The sequence below is a fragment of the Castor canadensis genome, chromosome 4 (genome assembly GCF_047511655.1).
Source record: "Castor canadensis chromosome 4, mCasCan1.hap1v2, whole genome shotgun sequence".
Classification (NCBI taxonomy): domain Eukaryota; kingdom Metazoa; phylum Chordata; class Mammalia; order Rodentia; family Castoridae; genus Castor; species Castor canadensis.
The window spans coordinates 19,875,630-19,897,578 of NC_133389.1; the positions used below are offsets into that span (position 1 = coordinate 19,875,630).

The 21,949-nt window shown below is 42.0% G+C and overlaps 1 protein-coding gene across 1 annotated transcript in view; it reads right to left on the minus strand.

Annotated features, from left to right (window-relative positions):
- The window catches only part of Onecut2 (one cut homeobox 2), a 52,256-nt gene that overhangs the window by 14,740 nt on the left and 15,567 nt on the right, over positions 1-21,949 (minus strand). The gene's annotated exons all lie outside the window — the stretch shown is intronic.

Genomic DNA, 21,949 nt, shown 5'->3' on the forward strand with positions numbered 1-21,949 from the left:
AGTGAGAACCAGACATGATCCTTTGAAAACATTGACAAAGTCATACAGAAGGATGTAAACTGTTAAGCTTTATCATACAGATTGCCCAGCTGTCAATAACCAGCCTTCCAAGTCTGTTGAGGTGATGGAAGGCATCAGTTAGCATTGGGAGATGGGAGAAAGAAGACAAGGCTGGTTCACAGTCTGGTTTGGAACTGACTGCAGTTGTCTCTCTCTCTTTTAGCCCCTGCCTTCCCCTCAACACACCCTTAAAACTCTTCATTTCTGACTGCAGGTGCAGTCAAGGAAGGGAATATAAAAGAGGAACTACCTCACCAAGACCCTGAAGGGAAGCCTGGTGAGGCAGTTCCCCTTTTATATTCACCCCTAGAATTGCTTTCAGCTGAGCTGAAATTACCTTCTGGAGTCAGAACTTAAAAGTGCATATTTTTTTCAAAATCAAGTCTTCTAACCCATGTGAATCCAAAAATTGTTAACAGAATGGAATTAGAAGTGACAGAATAATGGTATCATCCTGATCCAAATCCCCTTCATCCAGACTTTTGAAACTTTAAAACAAAATAAAACCAAAAAAACCCAAAAAAACCAAAAAAACCCAGGAAGGGGAAAGACCTATTTTGGTTAGCTTGAAGTGAAGATGGGGTGAGAGTGGGAAGAGGCTCAAAGTTACAATGACAGGGCTTCAGGAATCCTAGCTATGCCCTCTGCTGTACACAGAGTCTCTTCGATTTAGCAGCATTGAATTTCTACACCTGATTGACATATGTAGCCAGGACATTTATTTATTTGCATGACCTTTCTCTGAGCTTGAAAGTCCCAGAAGGTAGGGACCATGTCTGTCCAATATTCCTAACTGACTTTTTTGGAGCATGGACACAGGGAATACTTGGGACAATGGTGACAAATAGTGTCTTGACTCTTTCAGGGAATTGGTACACTTTCTCCATAGCGTTGGCTTCTTGGAAGAATGACTTGGAAGGGTTAAATAATACAGTACATATAAATTATAAAGTTGACACATGAGAACATGGGTTAAAATCACTTGAAAGAAATCCCTGCAGCCTCAACAAAGCTGGCTGGGGAAAGACAGGGAGGAGATGGGAGGACTAAGTTGGGCAACCCCTCCCAGAATCAAATTCCACTGGACATCCGGCCTCCAGGTCAGGAATCTCTGTTGCTTGACTGACATTTCCATATGGTGAGCACTTGGGGTGGTGAGTGGATGCTTTTCAACACGTCTCAAAGCCCAGTGTATAAATGTGCTCTCCTAGTCTTTGGTCTAGGCATTTCCTGCCCATTATGTTCGTTGGGGAGCATCCTGTGCAGAGGGGCCATTTCCATATATCAGGAGAACATACTTGCAGACTTAGGTATCAGTATTAGCTATGGTATGAATGGCAGTGTCCTTCTGAGACTCTTATGTTGAAATCCCAGTCCCCAAGTTGACAGTATTAGGAGGTGGGGCCTTTAGGAGGTAATTAAGTCATGGAGGTGAAGCCCTCAGGAGTAAGATTAGTGCCCTTATCAAAGAGTGAGGACACATCAAGAATGCTGTCTATGAACCAGAAATCAGGCCTTCACCAGACGCTAAATATGCCAGCATCTTGATGTCAACAACTTCCCAGCTTCCAGAACTATGAGAAACAGATTTCTGTGCCATAATACAGTTTCTGGTATTTTGTAACAGCAGCCAAAATGGATTGAGATAGTATTTAACTTGAGGACAACACTCATGGAAACGATAACCTGGAAGTTGAACTTTCCCCCCATCTAACTGATCATCCTCCCAGGTGGATTTTTTGTGCCATACAGGAACACAAAGACCCACTCCTGAGTAAATGAAATGCAACCATACCCTCCTCAGAAGGCAGGAAAAGGAGAAAATTCCACTGGGAAAACTGCAGGACTGCATCATCCTTGCTAAACTCTCTTTTTTTCCTCATTAAAAAAAAAAAAACCAAACAACTAATCATATTACCTTTGAAAATTAAATGCACAAATCCACGCAAAGACAATTTGTTCCTATTTTAAAACCCATTCTTTTGGGGGGCGGTTAGGACTTTCTCGAATGAGGGGAGCTTGCCTGGCAATGGGAGCTCAAATAGCAGGGGCTGAAACCTCTTTCTGCTGTCCTTCCAAAACAGAGGTACTTCTTTGCCATTCCAGAAATTCTGGCATTTGGTTGGATTACAATAATTCCTGCATGGTTGCCATACTTCTAGTTAAGACTCTCAGATCTTCTATAGCAGTGCTTTTGAGCTTTATGGTAGGCAAGAGTCATCTGAAGAGCTCGTTAAAATGCAGACAGGGAGTTGTCACGGGTGGTTTACACCTGTAATCCTAAACTACTTGGAAGGCCGACATCAGGAAGACTGTGGTTCAAGGTCAGCCAGGGCAAATAGTTCCTGTGATCCCACCTCCAAAATAACTACAGCAAAATGAAATAGATTGGAGGTGTGGCTCAAGTGGTAAAATACTTGCTTTGCAAGCATGAAGCACTGAGTTCAAACCCCAGTCCCACCAAAAAAAAAAAAAAATGCAGATTGGGATGTAACCAGAGTAGGGTGGGGCATGAGAGTGTGCATTTCTCATGAGTTCCCAGGTGATGCCCACACTGCTTGTCCACATACCTGGGTTGGAGCAGCAAGGGTCTGCCTGATTGCTAAAATCTCAGAGGAGCATCTGATGCCTGGACAGCTCTGGAGTCATGTGTCTGGGTTCAAATCTGAGCACCTCCACTTCCAAGGCTTGGGAACCCACAAAACACTTAACTTCTCAGGATCTGCCTTCTTTAGCTGAACAAGGAAATGACAAAGCTCACCCCTGGAGGAGTCTGAATGAGGTAACATAGACAGATGTCTATTTGCCAAACTCCCTCTCATTGGATTACCCCATCAACTCTGAGCCAGGTAAATCAGGGTGAATGGGTTTTCTTTTAATAGGAAATAAATGCAGACCTAGAGAGAGAAAGTGATAGCCCTGGGGCCACATTGCAGGTTTGTTGACCAAGGCCCAGGCTCTATCCTTCGCTACAGAATGGCACCATGCCTGACTGCCCATTAGAGGGGCCCTCTGTGCAGGGCAGCTCTTGGGGCTTCACCTCCAAGATTCCGCGGGGCACAGATGGGGCCAAGTTCTGCACTCTGTGCTTTTATAATCCCTTCTCAGGCCCTTCTGAGATGTGGGAACCACTGTGCTAAACCACACTGCTGCTTTAGGTCCCCGGATCACCACCTCTGCTTCAACCTCCTAGGACTACTGGTGCTGAGTCTTCATCTGGAGGACTCCGAATAAATAATGGTGCATGGTAATCTTGTGATAACAAAATCTGGGCAAATATCTTCTGCAAATGTTGGCTGGGGTCCTCTGTCAATTCACACTCCTCTGGATAAGCATACGGCCCTTAATTTTCATACCAATATTGATTATTCTTCCTTTAAAAGCATTAGTGCTTTAGGCGGTTAACTTGACAATGTTGATACAGGTCCCCATTGGCTTGTCGTATTATATTTGATGAGATATAGAGAGATAAGGTAGATACTGGACATATATATATATTTAAGAGAAAAACTAAATTAAAGGCTTAAAATGTTCAGGAACTGCATGAAAAGAACAGATCACTAAGTTCTACCTCTACTTTCCCAGTAGCTTTCTGAAGCCATGAGGCTGCATCAGGAAGTGCCAGGCTGAAGTCTGAAGTCTGCAAATGCTGAGGCCCATACCTTGCCCAGAATCCTTGTAGCTGGCAGTTGCCAGCCCATGATTTTTACTCACAAAAGCCTGGTCAGGATGTGAAGGAAATAAAATTTCACTAGCTTTCAAAGTCGAAGACGAGGCTGACAGATTGAATGATGTCTACAAGTCAGTATGAGGCTGTGAACCTAAGCATTCTTAGAACAAGCTGTGGAGCCAGGTATCCCCAGAGGCATAAGAAGAGTGCAAATGGTTTGGGTGTTGTTAAAATAGTACACTCTATAGTCAATATGTACCCATTTCTGAAGGACTAGGAAAGTGCCAAGAGGCTTTCTACAACCCTGGAATGTGTTAGAAACCCAACAAAATAGCAGGGGTCCATAAGGCTGTTCACAGGTGGTATTGGTGGAGTATTGCCACAGGCTCATGCTGGTCAGTCTCTTTCAGGTTTCATCTATGGAAGTAACGAGGTCAGCCCTCTAGACCTTTTGGATCTGTTTTTCCTCCTCCTTCTACAAGAAGGAAGGTTCCATGAGTATAATGCCCATGAGTGAGATGGGAGTATAGACCCCAAAAGCTATCAGCCAGTCTTGACGTCCCCACCTTCCCTCACTGGGAGGTGGTTTCTATGGGGATGGGGAGCAAGAGGAAAACCAAGAGCTAGCTCATTTCCATTTCAAAGACAAGGAGAAATCACTGTTTACCTACAGTGAGGTGATATACCCAGGGTACAGTGCCCCCACCTTTTTTGGAATGTATTAAGATTGACGCAGATTGTAATGCTGAACTAGGACTGGGACAGTTAGGTATGTGCAGACCTGTGTATTATCTGTGATTCATGGCAAAGCAAGCAGTCAGCTACTATCTATGAATGTAGGTTCCTTGGTAGGCTAAGTTTTTAAAACCACTTGCACTGGTTGCAGGCACAAGCTCGCATGGAGACCTTGATATGTGACCTTGCCTTACCTGGTGGCCACCGTATTTTTCTCCCTGGGGGAGGGGGTCAGGAGCAGGATGAAGAAAATGCATCTTCAAGGATGCACTACTTCCCTATAGCTGATCCTTTCCAACCGGGAGGGAGGGAGGGAGGAAGGAAGGAAAAGAGAGAGAGAGAGAGAGAGAGAGAGAGAGAGAGAGCGAGCGAGAGAGATCCCTATATAGCCAGGTCCCATTTGCTTTGAGAGCAGCTACTCCTGGTTTTCTGGTTTTCAGCTCTGCTATATACCGAAGCTAACAGGCCTTTAGCTCTGTCCACTACCCACCATGGGCAGCATGCAGGCAGAGTTTATCAATTCAGGGATGATTCACACCTGTGAAAGCCCCCATTCGAGTGTGTGTGTAGGGTTAGGGGAAGCAGGTGGCTGGAGGTCATCCTGACACAACACTTTACCTTGACATCTGGTCTGTCCCACAGGTGCCTCAAAACACCTGAACATTTTTTACCTCGTATCTTGGTTTTCATCAGAGTCCTATACCTTTAAACCCTGTCTGGCCAGAGACTGTCACTTTCAAATGGGGAATGAGAGGCCCAATAAAGTGAGTCCTAGCTAAAGTACAGCATCTTTGAGACCAAGATGAGGCAGAGGTGTGGATTCACATGTTATACTTGGTGAAAGTTTAGCGACACAGCTTTGTTTAGAGTGACACAATTAGTGTTGAAGCCTAGAGTTGGGCTTAGTAAACCATTTCCAGCCTCCTTAGTCCTTCCCTGGGAGCACTGTGAAGCAAAAATGACCCAACCTCAGGTTAGAACACCCCTGGTCCTCTGTGCACTGGGGGTGAAACTTCCCACACTGCTTTGGATTTGGCACATGAATTCATATCTCCATTGAGTACCTTCCTGTGCTGGGCTGGAACCCTCTCACTGGTCTTCAGAGAATTAAACCTGATAATATGCAATAGAATTATTAGTATGCAATAATGAGAGCTCCTGCACAATAGCCCCACTAGATAGGAAGACATCCATTCTCTTTCCTCCCAGACTAGATGCTTCAAGGCTTGGAGGACAACCATTAACCAGTATTTTGCAACTACCTAGCAGCAGTCCTAGTAGGTGCTCATGGATTAGATGGGCTGTCCCAATCCCAGTCTTCATGGGTCACTGGCCCCAGCTGACCCAGCAGCTGACTGCAGATGTTCATGTGAGCCCAGCCTAGATCAGCCAAGTGTGGCCTGGATCAGCAGAACCACTCAGCCAACTCACAGACTCCTGAGCAAAAATAAATGCTGTTTTATGCCACCCACCTTGTGGTTCTCTGCTGTACAGCATTATTGTGGTGATACATAACTGACACTGAAGACAAGAACAACCTTTGCCTTTTGCCCAGGGAGTGAGTCAAATGTAGGGTAGATGCCTCAGCTCTGAGTCAAGACAGTTTCCACATACCACCTGCAAAAGCTTAAGCCTCAGTTTCCCCACCTATAAATTGGGGATTCTAATGCCCCCCATTCCAGGACATCAAAAGGCTAGCTGTAATGCTTAGCACACAGTAGGTGCTCAGTAAATGTAATGATTCTTTCACAGAGAATGAAAGAAAGGAGGTGTCAGGTGAGGTGAAAAATTCATCATTAGAAATACTTTCCCAAGCCTTACTCAATAGTAGATGAACTTTCCAGAGGACTAATAGAAAATAAAAGGTTAAATATTTTTGTTTTCCTTATGAAGTTTCTCATAGCCAATTTCCAGCCTTGTACAAAAGGTTTTTATATAGGTGTCAGAGACCCTAATAGGTTCTGGACCCTGGTGTTTCTGACATCACTAATTTATGTTCAGATACATTCTACATATGATGGGTATTGTTAGCCCGTGATAAATAATGCAGAAATGCTCCATTTGCCTAGCATTCAGTAAATACTTTCCCTGAATAGTTCAGTAGGATCTTGCCAGGGCAGAAAGTAGGGGTGGGGAAGGAAACCAATCAGGGTGTGCATTTCTCAGCAGACACTTAAGTTCTAAGTCTGTGGGTCTGAAAAGTATCCCTACAGGAGAATCTTTTTCCTGTTCCTGCTGGAGAGCCTGAGCTGCCCCTCTTACAAGGGCATGTGTGCAAAGGGTACGGAATGACCTTCTTTAGCAAGAAGAGTTCATCTAAAGAAAACATGGGGGCTTTAGTTGTGTTGGGAAGATCAACCAGGATTGTGTTGGAAAAACCAATGACAAAAGTAAATTCCTGTTTCTACTGCTGGTCTTGTTCCCTGAAAAACTTACAGGCTTTTGAAGAAAGAAGAAGGGAAATAAACTCCCTTTATGTCCCTGTTCTGAAGAGGTGGCCATTTGGTACTGACTGAATAGCAAGCCCCAGGGAGAGGTGATACCGTCCAGGAGACTACCCTTCCTCTGGAACTAATTTGCATAGCCAAGAGCCTCTAAAATAAGACTAATAGGATCCCTTGCATTGAAATAAGGAAGTAAACAAGAGGAAAAATGACATACTCTGATGGTGCATATTTAATGTACAGTAAGTCATCAATGCTGGTAAGTCTTAGTCATGCCGCTTCTCAGGCCAGCAGAGGGACAGATGCCAGCACACTGCTACAGGGGCTCGGGGAGGAGGGGCTGACACATGAGGCTTGGGCTCAGGCTCTAAGCAGTTGCATTGGACGCTGAAGACCAGCTGGAATCAGGGGCCCTGATCACCACCTACGAAGCAGGAGGGTTTGCTGCTATTTTTTTTTCAGGTTTTAATTTTTTTAATTTCCCTTTCTCCTTTTATTTTATTGTTTTTGCATTTACTTACATGTTTATATTGTTTATGCCACCTCCCCCCCAGACCCCCCCCACTTCCAGGCAACCTGTTCTGCCCTCTTCTTCTTCAATTTTGTTGAAGAGAAAACTTAAGAGATAATAAGAAAGACATAGTGTTTTTGCTAGTTTGGGATAAAGATTTGCTGCCATTTTAAAATCATTATTTGATTTTGTGCTCCCTAAATTTTGGAAACTAAGTAGTTTGCAGTTAGATGCCTTGCAGTTTCCCCTGCCTCTCTTACTCCTGGTTTATCACCAAAGCCATCTTGATCCAGATTACCACAAAGTCAGTTCCGTGAACTCAGCTCCTGAGAGCTATACTTTAACTTCATCCTCATTTCTCCCACTGTCCTTAGTCTGAATCAGATGGGAAGCCTAATGGCTTTGACTCAAGGTGGACAGCTGGCTTTTCTCTGTCTCCATGGACCAAGATGCCCATTCAGGCAACAAAACCAGTCACATCCATACCAACATCCGCTTGGGAAGCCAAGAGCAGAGTTAGGTCAAGGGATGGGCACATGGCCCTGGACTTGGGGCCATTCGTGATTGGTGGGTCCTTCCCTCCCACTCTCTTCTAACTGTGGGTACAGGCAAACGTGTCAAGACTAACCTCTAAACCTCTGAATTCCTGGCCACCTATTCTGCCTGTGCAGAACCCTGGCATAGAGGGAGCTCAAGTGAAGCTGCAGAGCTACATTCCTCCAAGCCATCCAGGAAGGCATGGGCTGTAAAAACAAATATTTGATTCTGGATAGGGACATCTGGCTTCAAATGGCTAGAAGAGCCTGAGGCAGCCTCTCCAACTGCCCACTAAAATCATCCCAATGACCAGAATACAAGCTAAAACTTACCACTCTAAAAACTACAACTGTAGTCACACTGTTTTGGACATTTCTAGGGGAATTATTACCTAGACACCAAGCCAATGGAAGTGGACTGAAAAATAGCACCTGGATTAAAAAAATAACATCTGAATCTTCCAACTGTTCAGAAAATCAAACTTAGTAGCCACTCATCTTTTTTTGGTAGGTGCTGCCTTTGGAACAGAGTGCTGTCCAATGCCCTCTACCTATCAAAGGAGAGTTGTGACTCTCAGAAAACAATTGAGCAAAGAAAACTGAAAAGTTTAATCAAACTTAAAAACACAAGAATGTGACATTCTTGTGACATTGTCCTAAAAAAGGATGGGCAAACACCCCTGAACTCTTTCCGAACACCCTAAGAGTTAGGACATTAAGAAAGTACATTCTGATAGTGCAAATACTGTATACACGTGTATGTAAATGGAAAAATGATACCTGCTGAAACTATTCCAGGAATGGAGGAGGGGATAAAGGAGAACAGTGGATGGGGGAATTATTCAAGTATGATATATTTGGTGTATTGTAAAAACTTTTGTAAATACCACAATGTATCCAAGCACAACAATAAAAAATTAAATAAAGAAAGAAAGAAAAAAGAAAGTACATTCTTTGGAAAGCTACCCTAGGGATCTGCAGGTGTTTCCTTTCCCAACAGGATCTTAATGATGTTTAAAAACAATTTCAGAACTAATGTTTCTCATTTTTTATGTGAATATGTGGTTTGAAATTCCCTTAGAAGAGTATCTGTTTCTCAGAGTTTAACGCTGTGGAAGTCTAGTTAAAGATGATTTCAGATGTCAAACATGAAAGACGAAGCAACTATGCCTATAATAAAATTAGAAGGAAATGTTTCAAAGTGCTAATGTTTCAGAGGAGGCTTACAAGCACCACTAAATTCAATATCATGTTGGAAAAGGAGCTAATGAAATAAAATAAAAATAAACAAGAAGTTGAAACTTAGAAAGTAGTGAGACCAATAAAATGACCAAAGCTGACATAAGGCATATATTCTTTCTTTGACAAACTCTGTTCTAACTCTATGAACTCAATTAATTTTGTAACTAATTATGAAGTTAATGGCATCAAGGTAAAAAGATCTCAGCAAATTTCTTATGGTTACACAGTAAGTAATGAAGCTGGGGTTCAAATTAGGATAGTCTGACTCCAGACTCCACTGGAGCACCTAACAGTTCTAGACAGAAACAGAACCTTCATAATTATATATGAATCTGATTTTTTACCTAGAAAACCTAAGAGTCTTCAAGACAAAATTATTAGAAGTAGTAAGGAAGTTCAGTAAGGTGACTAAACATAGAAAATCAATATCAATTACATGTACCTAAAAAATCCAAGTGAATACAGAGATAAACTGTTAGAATTAATATGAGAATTTAGCAAGTCTCCTAGACTCATAATCGGTAGACAAAATCCATGGTATTTCGATATAACACAACAAATAGAGGACAAAAAGACACAACTTATATGCAAGATTAAAACATCAAGTACAGAAATAGATCAAGCAATAGGTGTACAAGTCTATGATATGGAAAACATCAAGACTTTGCTAGACAAATTACAGTACACCTAAATAAATGGACTGGAAGAGTGAGTACTATAAAGAGTAATTCTGTCCCTATCGATCTATAGATACATTGCAATTTCTACTCAGAATCCCAGTGGATTTCCTTCCTCTCTTTGGAATTTGACAAGATGATTGTGAAATTTACATGAGAATGAAAAGATCAACAATATTCCAGTTATTCTTGATGAAGAACAAAATGGGAGACCTTGCTATATCAAGATCCTCAATGAGGCGCTCCTGGTTCACGCCTGTAATCCTGGCTACTCAGGAGGCAGGGATCAGGAGGCTTGTAGTTCAAAGCCAGCTTTGGGCAAATAGTCTGCGAGACCCTATCTAGGAAAAACCCATCACACAAAAGCGCTGGTGGAGTGGCTCAAGCAGTAAAAGTGCCTGCCTAGCAAATGTGAGGCTCTGAGTTCAAACCCCAGTGCTGCCAAAAAAAAAAAAAAAAGTCTTCAGTAAGGCTGGGTGGGGGGACAACTCTAGGCCAGAGACCAGAGCATGGAGCCCCAGCAGGATCGTCTGTGCACACATGGACACCTGATTTATTGACCAGACTAGCGTTGCAGGACATGAGGAAAGTACGTTCATTCCAGTAACAGAGCTGGGGTACCTGGCTAGGCCTGGTCGCAGGGCGTAACTCTTGAGCTCTACTTCATTTATACATAAAAAAACAAGTTCTGCATGGATCACAGATCTTAGTGTGAATGGAAAAACAACAAAATATTCAGAAAATAACAGAGTCTTATCTTCATAAGCCCAAGAAAGAGCTGTTAAGACTCAAAAAGCATTAACCCAGAGGAAAACAATTGATACATTAGGTGCCTTGAAAATTAAGAACTTCTATTTATCAGAGACAGCAATAAAAATAAAAAGGAGAGCCTTGGGTATTTGCCACACATGACTGGCAAAGGGCTTGAAGCCAAAGCACATGAAATCTATTGGAAATCAATGAGAAAAACCAGACACCCCAATATGAAAACAGGTGAAAGACTGGCCAGGCATTGCTCAGAAGAAATCTGAACTTCCCATAACTGCATGAAAGGATGCTCAAAATGATTAGGGATTACAAATTAACACCACTGCACACAATCAAGCATGGCATAAACATAAGAGTGTCTCAATGTCAAGAGCTGGCTCTTGGGAGCCCTCCCAGGTTGCTGTCAGGATGTGCATTGGTACAAGTTGGGAAGCTTCTGGGCAGTATCTTTAGTGCTATGTCCAGTGATCAAGACACCTGCTCCTGCAGAATCACATTCCCCATTAGCAGACTGCGTTGTGTGCTGGCCCGGGTCCTTGGACTTCACCACAGTGGGGCATGCCAGCCCCACTTCCAACTGCCAACACCTAAAGGCTTTCTCTGCCTGCCAGTTCCTGCCCTGTGCACAGGCAGGGAAGGCCGGAAGGGCTGGGGAAATACTGTCTTTTCCAGCAGGTTCCCCACCAGTGAATAATGCAAGCTTCCAGATAAACACCCAAGTGCCCTTGTTCTTTGGCTGGGACACTATTTGTTTTGGCGCCAAAACAAATAGTTTTTTTTTGTTGGTTTTTTTTTTGGAGTCAGCTCACTACAGAGGCGGCCCCTGGGTTGCTTAAGCCACTCAGCAGACTCCATTTTCCTCCTTGATTGGCTCAGTGGCTCAGTCAGGCTAGTTAGAGGGTGTACAGATTCCAAGGAGGGACAATGAGACTCAGTGACCTGAAGCCTACATTTGCAGGTGGCTTTTATCCACCACATGGAGAGATCTTGGGTCTGAGGGGATGGCAGTGGGGACTGAGATTTATAGAAACACTGTGGAATGCAGAATGGGCAGAACAGCTAAATCAAATCATTCCTGATGCCCACCTACTTAACATAAGCAATAAAGTCCCCTGCCAATTTGTGTCAGGTTTTCTGTCTGTAGTAATCAAAAAAAAAAAAAAAAAGGAAATGATAAATCCTAACTGGTATTAAAGAGATAAGGGGACTCAGGCATCCAAAATTCCAGCCCTCATATTTCCAAAAGGATTCCAGGGACTCAGTTTTCCCAGCCTTTAACCTTCTCAGAGAGAGAGAGAGAAAGAGATGTTGGTTGCTTACACCTTAGTTATTTACTTCCTTGTTCTCTTTGTCACCAGGCTCACCTTCAATTATACATGTCAAGATATTTGTTTTCTCAGACTGCCTTGCAGTTATTTGGACAGATTGGGCCAAAGAGACAAAGGGAAGTTTGCTGGTAGACTTTCAGGAAAGTCTCAATATCTCTCTCTCTACTCCCCTCCCCACTTGAACACGCTAGGCAAGTGAGCTCCACAGCTGCCTGCATGCTTAAGCTCCAGTTGCCCACACTGGGAGTGTACCCCATAAAACTACTCTCATTGCTTCTCCATTCTTCTATTGCTTTTCTGGGACTACCTTTCAAATAAACTACCTGTACCTAAGTCCTTGTTTCAGGGTCTCTTTCTGAGGGAATCCAAACTAAGAAAACCCCACATAAATGTATGCTTATATACATTGGGGTGCATATACGAGAATGTCCAGATCAGCTGTTTGTAATAAAACTGGGAACAACATAGGTGCCATCAATAGGAGAAAGGATTATTGCATATTGGCTTAACAGAATATTATATAGATATGAAAAAGAAGAAACTTTTACCTCGTGCAACAACACATAATAGCATGGACATGATGTTGGGAATAAAGAAACCAGACACCAAGGAATATATCTTGAGCAAGGCTATTTATATGAAGCTAAAATAAAAAATAGCAAAACTAAAGTATAGCCGTTAGAGATTCATACATGAATGTTAAGAACTATGAAATGTAAGCTGAGTGTAGTGGAACACACCTGTAATCCCAGCTACTCAGGAGGCAGAAGCAGAAGGAGCTCAAGTTTAAGGCCAGCTTGGGCAAAGGTAGCAAGACTCTGTCTCAAAAACAACATAAAAGCAAAAGGGTTAGGGACACAGCTCAAGTGTGAGTGCCTGCCTAGTATGTACCAGGTACTGGGTCCAGTCCTGAGTGCTGTAACAAACAATCAAAGACCTCTTGGTGTTTCTAGGAAACAAAGCCAGGAGGTGACAGTCCTAAGGTCAGGTTAGTGGGTTATTCCTCACCCCTGAGTTTGAGGAAGAGTTTTCGATAAGGAATGTGTGTTCCTTCTTCAGGGCTGGCAATATCCATTCTGCTTTAGAATAATTTATTCAGCTATATATTTATGCTTTAGGCACTCCTTAAATCCAGTATTGCATTTTAAAAAGCTATAGTTTTCTTGTACATCAGAAATAATCTATTCAAAAAAGCAACAGAAAAATAAATTTTTTTTACAATAGTAGCAGTTAACCAGGAATAACTTTAACCAAAAAATGGAAAGAGCCAATCTAAAACTTATCTTTCTTCACTGAGAACATAAAAATTTGTATAAATGGAACTTTGTATATATGTATAAATTGGGAAGATAAAAATAATATATAAATTGAAGCCCACTCTGTAATTCCTCTGGAAGAGTGAAAGTGGAAGGGAGGCTAAGAAAATGCAGAAACAAAAGATGAAAAGAGAAAATAAGCCATACCAGGAGCTCAGGACATATTCAGTGAAAGTAATTTCAGTAATGTGATGTTGACATGGAAATGAATAGATCCACAGAATAGAAGAGAGCTCAGAAACAGGCCCAAGTATATAAGGCATTTTAATCTGAAGAAAACACTTCAAGTGGTAAGGAAGGAATAGTTCAGAAAACAGTGTTGGGTTAAGGGATCACCCATTTGAGAAAAAATAGTTTGATCTCAATGCTGTATCATTTACAAAAACGAAATTGCAGGCAGATTAAAGAATCAGGTGTTTAAAAATGACCCAAAAGGCAAAACACAGAAAACAAAACAACAAAAAGGTTAATTTCACTGCATGATAATTAAAAGAAATCTTACTAAATTAAAAAATGGCATGGGAAAATATTTGCAACATATAAAATGAAGAGTGTGCATCTAGAATGTAAAAAGAACTACAAAAAATGAAGAGACAGAGGGAAAAAAGGAAAGAAGGAAGGGAGTGAGGGATGGAAGAAGGAAGGAAGAGAGGAAAGAAAAATCAGTGAAAAAAATGGACAAAGAAAATACATATGACCAATGTAAGTATATGAATATATCCAGGCTAACTAGAAATCATGAACATAAGACATAAAGCAACATCAAAATGCCATTTTAATACAACAACTATGAAGAAAAGAAGTAACGAGGATAGTACATTTTATTTTGCAAATGTGGGGGAAATAGCGACTCTGCATCGCTGAGGGGAAGCCATCAGAGTACATGCATTTCCACCACCCAGCAACCCACTTCTCAGTGCTACCCCAGGAAGCACTTGCACACAGGTTCACAGGGAGGTTTGCATAAGACACTCACTCGCCACTGCTTAGCAAGTAAGGCAAACAGCTAAACGGCAAAGGTTTAATTGCTGGGCATGGAGGTGCATATCTGTAATCCCAGCACTCAGAAGGCAAAGGCAGGAGGATCGTGAGTTCCAGGCCAGCCTGGGCTACATAGTGAGACCCTGTCTCACAAACAAACAAACAACAACAACAACAAAAAAAAAAACAAAGAAAGAAAGAACCCCCCGTGTAACTGCCCATCAATCTAGGAATGACTAAATAAATGAAATCATCCACCCCATGGAATTCGAGGTAACAGATTCAGGTTGGGGAACCTCGTTCTATGCAGAGGCTGGGTACACAAACTTCTCAATGAAAGAAGGGCGCCTCAGAATGATGCTACCACGTGGTACCAGCTGTGTTAAAACAATGCTCACACGCAATGAATGTCCGGTCAGGAACAAATGCATCCCTGATTGGCAGACAGGTTTGTAGCCGTGACAGTGGTCATCTCTGGGAGGTAATGAGGAAGACTGGGATTAAGGAGGTGAGCAAAGGGGACTTTATCCTTCATCATTACTGTTTTGATTTCTGGGGGAGATGGTGGTACTGGGGTTTGATTCAGGGCTTCGCTCTTGAAGGTAGTCTCTCTACTGCTTGAATTCTGGCTATTTGGGAGATACGGTCTCATTTTTTGCCCAAGCTGGCCATAACCACAGTCCTCCTATTTTAATCTTCTCACTTTGCTGGGATGACAGGCACTTGCCGCCACGTCAGATTTTTTCCATTGAGATGGGGTCTCTCAAACTTTTTGCCCAGGCTGGCCTCAAACCGTGATCTTCCAGATCTCAGCCTCTTAAAGTAGCTAGAAATGAAGGCATAAGCCACTGATGTCTGGCTAATGGGTTGATTTTTACAATGAGAATATTTGAATGTATTATAGAAGTAATTAAAAACAATGTTGACAAAAGCAAAAATATTAACGTGACTGTCTTGGAGTTGCAGAAGGCTTTGATTTTCTATTTTTCCATTCTGTAAAAAATTGAGCAAGCATTACGATATAAATGACAGTTTATATTGTAGTATAAACTGTAAATGACAGTTCTTTTTTTCCTTGAAATTGTGGTGAAACACACATAACATTTACCATCTTTCTTTTTTCTTTTTCTCTTTTTTTAAGACAGGGTCTCTGTAGCTCCAGGCTGGCTTTGAACTCCCTGTGTAGCCCAGCTGGCCTTAACTTTCAGTCCTCCCACCTAGTCTCCTGAATCCTGGGGTGCCAGGCACGTGCCACCATGCCCAGCTCTCACTTTAATTTTTTTTTTTGGCACTGAGGTTTGAAGTCAGGGCCTTGTGTTTGCTAGGCAGGCGCTCTACTACCTGAGCCATCCTGCCGCACTTTTTTGCTTTAGTTACTTTTCAGATAGGGTCTCACATTTTTTGCCTAGGTCCTATCTCAGACCATGATCCTCCCCACTTATGCCTCCTGCATAGCTAGGATTACAGAGCCAGCTGCTTTTTAGCTTCTTTGTTGAGGTGGGGTATCCCTAACTTTTTCCCTGGACTGGTCTTGAACCTCAGTCCTCCTGATTGCTGCCTCCCAAGTAGCTGAGATTAAAGGTATGAACCACTGTGCTTGGCCATTCGTCTTAATCATTTTTAAGAATATAAGCTCCATAGTGTTAAGTATGTTAACACTGTGCAAACTCCAGAACTTTTTCATCTTGTCAAACAAAACTCTACACCCATTAAACAATGACTTTCAATTTTCCTCTTTCGCAAGCCTTTAGTCATTCTACATTCTACTGTTTCTATGAGCCTGACTACTCTAAATATCTCATGTAAGTGAAGCCATGTGGTATCTGTCTTTTAGTGTCTGGCTTATTCCACTTCAAATAATTTCAACGCTCATCCATACTGCAGCATGCATCAGAAATTCCTTCCTTTTTTAAGGCTCAATAATATTCCAATACCTGTGTGTATGTGTATACCACACTTTGTTTCTCTATTCATCTGTTTATGGACACCTGAGTTGCTTCCAGTTCTTTGTCCATTGTGAATAATGCTGCAATAAACATGGGTGTGTGTACAAATATCTCTGAGACCTTGCTTTAGTTTCTTTTGGAGTATGTACCCAGAAGTGGTATTTCTAGGTCAGTTAATTTGATTTTTACTATTCTAAAGAATGGCCATACTATTTCCATGTAAGACAGCAACTGTGCTACCTCACATCACCACCAGCAGTGTACAGGCTCCCCATTCCTCCACATCCTCGCCAACGCTTATTCTCTGTTCTTTTTTGATAGCAGCCATCCTATGGTTAAATAAACTTTTCATCAAAATGCTGGAATGCCAGAACTCTGAGAAGGAACCAGGCTTCCAAAGTCTAGCTCAGTGCCTGGTCACACAACTGCACAAACTAAAGAGCATTTGCCTTCCTTACCTGCTCTACATACAAGTTCTCAGGGCAGATTTTACTCCATCCTGTCCTTAATCCAGTTGCAGAAGATGGGAAAATGATGTCCCCCTCTCTAAGACACTGCTCTCCTTTGCTGCCCTGGACCCCCTCCTGAGGACTGATCCTTTCCCTTTCTGCATCCAAAGGGCAGAGACGAGGGTTTAGCTGTAACCAGACCCCATCGGAGCCACCCGAGATGTGCCTGTGGATCAGAACTAATGGCATTGGGCAATCACTCAGGGAATAGAGCCGCAATTACCCCTTGGATGCTTTCTCCAGGATGACCACATGCAGAACACCAAGAGAGAGGAGAGTAATGAATCACCAAGCGAATTAACTGGAAGCTGCTCTAATTAGTGTTATAATTTTTCATGAAAACACTAATGAATATGAAATAATGTGGCCATGAAAGCACTAGGACAATTAATGCTTGGGAGTAATTTGGGGTCAGGAAAAGATACTGGGGACTGTTTAAATAGACTGGCATGTTGACAATTCAGAGGCCATGGCTTCGATAGCTTGCATTAGCCAGTAAGCTGTTACTCCAGGGAGAGCAACAGATGGTGTCTGTGGGTTTTCTCTCTTGTTTTCTTTTCTTATTAAGGCTCCTAGGTTTGGAAATAAAGACAATGCTGTGAGCCAAAACAGGGGCCCTCCAAGGAATGAGATGAGACCTACTTGAATGGTTTTGGGGAACCTGATAGAAAGGCAGGACCCAGACAGGTTGAAAACAGAAAAGATGTTAAAGAAGAATCCATTCTTCTCAGTATGTGCTGCTTCACAACTACCTGGGTGTCATGAAAATAACTTTCTGATAAGATGGTGGTCCCCTCTAACTCATGATTGTTACGGACATAGATGAATTGAGCCTTGTTGGTTCAGCTGTGATTTTCAGGTGTAAAACTCTGTGAAATGCAGAATGTTTACTCAACATGCACCCTACTTGCAAAATGGACTGATGTCTTGCCAGCATAAATCTGCAAGGATTCAGATGCAACCTACGATACACACAGTAGGCTTCTGGGTTCTAAGTGTGAGCTTAGCAAAAGGCCCATGACCATTAGAGAATCTTAAAAGGACACGGGGGAGCAGGGAGTGAGTAATTCTTAAGTGTGTTTGACCAGTCTGCAAAGAGAAGTATCCAGTGACACATGTAGAGTTTGGCAATTTTGCTCATAAATTCCACAGCTGAAGGTGACACTCAAATCATGCTGAAGAGCGGAAGTGTCCCTGTGGAATGAGTGTCATCTTCAGAATTAAGGACACCAGAAGTGAATGTGCCAGTTAGGTGTACCTTTATGGTATCTCGTTAAATCTGCAACCAGTGAGATGTTGGCACCAACCTTAAGAGAGCTGATACTCTCCAAAGGTAACCCTTTGCCTGACGTCACAGGGCTAGTAAGCAGTGGCTCACACACAGGCTGGATCTGACTCCAATACTCATGATCTGAGCCATTGCCAAGCAATACTCTTGAAATATAAGATCTATGGGCCAAGTCTCCTGCTGATGTCTAGAGAAGCCATAAAAAGTAATCAATTAACCAATTATTAATAATAACCGCTAAAATTGTAAACATTTATGACACACTAGTTGTCCAAAGTACCTATATGCACTCATTCATGCAAAGCTCATAATAATTTCACAATGTACCTATCATTATTTGAGGAACAGAAATAAATGACATAAATCTTGAAGACCCTGAGATATTCTCATGAATTCAGGAATGTGTGAAGGCTAATGAACAATGCAACCCAATGCAGTTCTTTGGGATTATTTTATACAATAGTAAAGCAGTGTTTATGGGATGCCAACTCTCCCATTCAATTTCTATTGCCAGAGCCTCTTGACAGAATTAATGGAATGACCATCTCAATGAGAACCAGGATAAAACAAGAGGAGGGTCTGTTTTTGGCCCTTAGTAGCAATGTAGGTGAAGGAGAGAAATAACAGCTTGCTCCCGTGTCTTCCTTCCAAAGATGCAAAACATTGGGAGTTACACCTCTTCCACTGGGTAGTTAACCTTCTGCCAACTTATCCTACTGGCCTTCCAATCCACGCTGGAATCCTAGCCCCTTGGCCATGCAAACAAGATCTCTGTATGCTCCAAAGGAAGTAGCTGCCCTGCGCTGGACCATGAGCCTGTAAGCAGGAGTCCCATGACTCCAGCTAATCTATGAAAGGAGTGATGACTTTTGTTCACAATGCAGATTTAATGAGATACCATAAGGGTGCACCTACCTGCCACATTCACTTCTGATGTCCTTAATTCTGAAGATGACAAGGATTTTGTGCAATAATTGGGTGAACATGCTTAGTAACTAGGGACAGCTTGTTGTGAATAACAGGAGACTGCATCTGCCTGCTAAGGGTGGCATTTCCTCACATCCACGGGAAGTGTAAGCTCTGCGTATTGATTTATAGGTTGTCATTTCATATGTATGCAGAACAAATCCAGCTAAACAAAGTTATCTGCCCAATGGAACTCAAAAATATTTCTCAATTTAATTTTAAACAGACCTTGAAGTGAAGGCAATTTAATTATGTAAGTAATATAGAACACAATGAAATGTCCATCAAAATTGCTTCCAAAGGTTTAAAATGTTTTCCTTTTCAGACAATGTAGTTAGAGCAGCTGAGATATCTATGTTAGTACCGTGTCTTGGAAAGCAGGGCCTGGAAATCGATGTGATCACCTCTCTGAATTAAGTATGCACAGATGAGAGCAACTGAGATCCATATAAATCAGCTCAAGTAGCCCTCTGTGTAGCAGACATTAGGGAGAGGTAGAGAGGAAGATGCAAATGAGGACATTATCTGGAGCATGCGTATTAATGGAAGACAGCCCTTAACTTCTGCATGGAGATTCAGACAAAACTGTGAATTAATTTTTAACACTGCTTATGATTAAAAAAAACAACCAAACTCAGATATAGACCCTGAGTCTTATAAACAAAACCAAACTAAAATTTAAGGCAAAATTTGGGAGAGTCACAAATGAGTACATCTTTTTGGTACTGCCTCCAAATTACTTCTGTGTTCGTTGGCAAAACCCTATACAATGTCCATGTTGTTTAGATTTTGTTGATATAGAATAACTGAGATCTGAATTGAATGCCTTGACTTCCATAAGCATGAGACTGGGACTTTTGTTCTTCAAATATTTAATGATTATTGCAGTGGAAAAAGATTCCAAAGTTAAAAGTGAAATCTTGCTTTAAAATACATGTTGAGCTACATGCAATTGCCTGGTAGGGCTGGAAGAGACTTCTCCCCTCATACTAGAGTTGTGTGACCCTCAGGGTCATTTAGCCTTGTGTATTTGTTGAGCACTAACTGTGTGTTAGGCACTATGGCCTATCCAAGGGAAAGATGGAGGAGAGCAAAGCTCAGAGCCCCTGATCGCTATCATCTAGCAGAGAAGGTCAGGCACTTCACAAATCACCTCTGTACAAAGAGACATGGCTTCTGTCCAGAGGGACACAGGCATATTAACTTACAAATGTGAAATACTTCCACATTTCTCTTCTTTGTTGCCAAAATTAGCCATACCCTTATTAGACATCCCCTCATGTCTATCTATCACCAAGTGATGAACAAATGAGCCAAAATAAGAAGAAGAAGGTAGAGTACCATAATAATAATAATATAATAAAGCAAAGCTCCAATCTTTACCTTTTCCTGTAGCATGTGACCCTGCAGGGCCTTCCTCCTACACTGTCTCTGGGCTTAGTCATGTGACTTGTTGTCACCAATAGGATGTTACAGAGGAAATTGTTGCTGGAGCTCTTTACCACTGATATTGCCATTAAGAGGACACGCTCCGGGAGCCCAGTGGTCCCAGGATAGGATGGAAAACATGTGGAGCATGACCAGTCTGACACATGATCTGCCAAGTTGTGCCACAGATGGATGGGCAAAGCCAGCTGCACCAGCCTAAGTCAGTTGAATCCTCTCTGTACTGTGGATTTCTCTCCCTTCCCCCACCAACTCAGTCCCCTGCCTACTTCCTACTCTGCCCTTTTAACTAACTATCCTGTGGAAACTAAAGTCTGGGCTCTGGATGCAAATTGTTCAAAGAGGAGAGGGCCTTGCAATGCTGATTTCTCCTGGTCCCTTCCACTTCCTCTGGCAAAACAGCATGGTGGAGGAGCAGGCTGAGGCACTGGGGAGAAGAGCAAAAAGGAAGTATGTGGCTTCTGGTGCCAGCAATGTCCCTGAACAGCCTCGGACACCCCTCCCCCACCATGGGAGCCACAGGCCCTTCAGAGTGGCCTCAGAACTGCCTCCTTTTTGCCCAGCCCTGCCCTGTCTGCCACAGTATCAAAGGAAACTTGGTTTGGTTATGCAAGGCACACAAATAACAGTCACTTAAGTCAATTGCTTACCACGCAGATCTAATTATCATGCAGCACAGCAATGCACTCAATTAAAGGAATCCAAAACCAAAAGGTCCAGAACGTTTTAATTTTTAACATTATATTCTATCCACATATGCTTGCTCTGTATAGTTTTTACTCCTGTAATATAAATGTCAAGGAATAATGGTAAAAAAAGATAAAATATTACAAGGCAATACATTGTTTCCACATAAGACATACAGGCAAGGAAATTTTCTTAGTTTCAGTTTAATAGCAAAATCTATCCTTTCTCAATTCCATGTGGATATTGGAAATATACTTGAGGATTTATCCATTCAAATCTTTAAAATTCAGCAAAATCAAATGGGAAAAAAAGCTAGTTGAATTTTTTTCCCCCATCCTTAACTATTTAGTTTAGTACTGTGTTGGCAGGACTGTAGTTATCCCTAAAATATTTGAACTATTAAGTCTTAAAGATTTCAAGTAACTTTGTAAATATTTTGTCAAAAAGTAAGAAAATGAAAAAGGAAAAGGTTAAACCTACGAATACAAAAATGTGACCTTTGCCTTTTTTTTTTTTTCCCTTTCTTTTTCTTTTTGATGGTACTAGAGTTTGAATTCAGGGCCTTGTACTTACTAGGCAGGCACTCCTCCAGCCCTTTTTTGCTTTATTTATTTATTTTAGGGTCTTTTTCTTTAGGGCAGGCCTGGGACTGTAATCCGTCTATCTTTGCCTTCCTTATAGCTGGCCCAGATTTTTTTAGCTGGCCCAGATTTTTTTCTTTTCAGGTAATTTTAAGTCAATAAAAAGCTAAGAATTTGCAGTATGCCAAGTAATGGTCATTTACATTTAGTTTGCTAATTAAAATGATTTACATGAGGAAAGATTGCTGGCTCATTGCT